Below are 2,993 nucleotides of genomic sequence, written 5' to 3'. Positions count from 1 at the left end.
ATCTACAGTTAGGGCGTGTGCAAGAGGCACTTGATGGATGATTCTCTCTCATCATTAATGTTCTTATCTCTCTCTCTCCCTATCCCTTCCTTTCTGAAATCAATTATAATATATATATATATATATATATATATATATATATGTATGTATGTGTATATATATATATATATATATATATATATATATATTATATATACTAGAGGCCCAGTGCATGATTGAATCATGCACGTGTAGGGTGCCCTACACGCTTTCACTTTCGATCACAGGGGAGCTGGGTGCTTGTCTGATGGTGCACCAGGCGCCAGAGGCTTCTGAAAGGCCTGGTGCCTGAGTGGACAGGCACCCAGATCTCACGCTTTCGCTTTCAATCACTGGTGCACCAGGCCTTTCAGAAGCCTCTGGCGTGGGGGAGGCTTCTGAAAGGCCTGGTGCCTGAGTGGACAGGCACCCAGCTCCCCCGCAATCGAAAGCAAAAGTGTGGGAGCTGAGTGCCTGTCCGCTCAGGCAGCAGGCCTTTCAGAAGCCTGCTCTGATTTGTCCACGCGGCGGGACGTCAGCTCGCTGCCCCAGAGGCCCCTTCTGTGTCACAGCACAGACATGGCGCAGACGCTGAGCTCGTACCGCTGCTGGCGACGCAGCTCAGTGTCCCGCCAGCCCAATCAGCTACCCCGGCCACCCCGAGTCCCACCCCCTCGCGCCTCCTGGCCAATCGTGGGCATAGCAAAGGTACGGTCAATTTGCATATTTGTCTATTATTAGGTAGGATATATATATATATATATACTAGAGGCCTGGTGCACAAAATTTGTGCACTGGGAGGGGGGTCCCTCATCCCAGCCTGCACCCTCTCGCAGTCCAGGACCCCTCAGGGGATGTCTGCCTTGGACAGTTGGAAATCCCTCTCACAGTCTAGAACCCCTCGCTCCTTACTGCCCGCCTGCTCGCTGGTCCTTACCACTGCTAAGAAACTTGGACTCCTTCCTCTGCATTCACACAACTCAGAAATATCTTGGCATCTGCCAACTTATGGAATTCTCCCTTCTCTCTGTTTTCCTGAGCCGGATTCCAGACATTGACTGTGGTGTTCTCTTGGTCATCGTTTTTTTCCCCAAAATGTTACCAAGTTTATATGAATATAACATACAGAGATGCAGCCTCCTTTGTAGGAACAAGGAAGGAAGGGGTGATTCAGTAAGGCACAGGGAGCTGCAGCAAGCACTAGCTGTGGGGAGGGCCAAGGAGGAGAAGAGGTTGGCACTGGGGCCAAGGTTCTAGAGCTGTTGCTGGGGAAGTTGGGATCCCTTCTGAGTGTCATGTTCTGAGGCTGACCTAATTGGTCAAGCTGAGGCAGAAGTGTGTGGCCATATCAGCCATCTTTGGTGCTGTTTGCCCTTTCTCACCTCAGTTCTGTTGTAAAACCCCAGAGCCCTGGATTCCAAAGGCCCCATCCATAGCAGAAGCCCTAGAGGGGGATGAGAGGAAGTGAGTAGGGCAAGTTTGAAAGCCGATATGCCTGTGTGCTGAGGGATGGCCGGAGACAGTGGTGAGATAGCAGGGGAAGGGCTCTCATACATACCCTTCTGTAGGGGCCACAGGTGAAGGAGGCCAGGGGAGTAGGATAGGGATGGGGCACCATGGCCCCAGCCTCTTAGGCATCCCTGTCTGTCCTCTGCAGTGCACACGGAGGAAAAGGGCTGACTCTGAGGAGGAACCAGGCCAGGCCAGGTGACCATCTTGACTTCTGGCTGAGGTGATAGTCCTCACCCTGAGATGCCATCTAACTGCTGATGGCAGAGTGCCCAGTGCCTCCTCGCTTCTCAAAGAACATGTAGTCAATGAGGAATGTGGCTCCCAGCAGTACAGCCTTCACTCTCACATCCAGATCCAGTAGGAACTGCAAGCCAAAGTCATCTGCATCCATGAGGGCTTCTTGGAGCAGTTCCCCTCCCCCCCTCGCCCCCCTGCTTGCTGATGTGGCCCACACTATGGAACTCATCCAGAGTCTTCACCTCAAAGTTGGTGTCCGTGCCACAGCCACAGGTCCAGCAGGGCCCCACCACTCTCAGGATCATAAGGCGATCGGCCTCTTGAATGGAGAACTTGAGGAGGAAGGGATGCCAGGTCTGCAGCACATGGCCAATGGTGGTGCCTGGTGGCAACTGTACTTCCATCTCTTGGTCCCCGGAGTCCACCAGACGGACACGAAGGAGCCGGTGGGCCCCGCAGCACAGATGTGCACAGCAGTTGCTCTCTTCAGCTGCCTGACACAGGGGCTGTCCAGCCCCTGAGCGCAGTTCATACCGGTTACTTGTCTCCCAGCCTGGGAGCGTTTCCACTGGCCCAGCCCTCTGGTGAATCAGAATCTGATCAATCGGCACCAAGAATTTGAGGCCAGAAGGCACCCTGGGCAGTGGCAAGAGGGGGGCAGCAGGCCCGGCAGCAGGCCCCAGGGCACTGGGGACAGGTGAGGGAAGAGAGCAAATCCGGGCACAGGGGCAGGCACGTGGGTGGGCACTGGAGCTGGTCTGGGCCCAGGATGCTACACCTGCTCCGGGTACCCAATGGTCACAGGGTAGGGAGGAGCGGGTAAAGGGGTGTAGCCTGTGGGGGGGAAGTACCCTCCCATAGGAAAGGGATGAAGGTTCAAAGGTTGTTGCTATACCAGAAGTTTAGTTCTAGAACTGGAGGCAAGCTCGGGGACAGCCTGACAGACGCAGAGACAGACACAAAGATGAACAGGCAAACTTGGAGAGGCAGCTGCACCAGGTGCCTGCCAAGGGTCTCTCGGGCGGCGCCCCTCACTTGGGGAGAAACCAAAAGTGTCAGCGGGTGGGGCAGAGTACCTGGGACCCTGGATTCCCTCTGGGGTTTGCAGAACCGCCCCCTCCCTTTGTTCTCCCATTCTCTGCAGAGGCAGCTGTTGGAAGATGGCAGGATGGATGGATCCATGCGGCTGTTGGCAGACGGCAGGATGGATGGATCCACAATCAGAC

The 2,993-nt window shown here is 54.8% G+C and overlaps 1 pseudogene; it reads right to left on the bottom strand.

Moving 5' to 3' along the window:
- Positions 1–1,777: 1,777 nt before the first annotated feature.
- LOC114226951 (phospholipid scramblase 3-like) lies at positions 1,778–2,626 on the bottom strand (annotated as a pseudogene).
- Positions 2,627–2,993: the final 367 nt, after the last annotated feature.

This window comes from Eptesicus fuscus, chromosome 10 (assembly GCF_027574615.1).
Source record: "Eptesicus fuscus isolate TK198812 chromosome 10, DD_ASM_mEF_20220401, whole genome shotgun sequence".
Lineage (NCBI taxonomy): Eukaryota > Metazoa > Chordata > Mammalia > Chiroptera > Vespertilionidae > Eptesicus > Eptesicus fuscus.
This window is presented reverse-complemented; position numbering and strand designations above follow the sequence as displayed.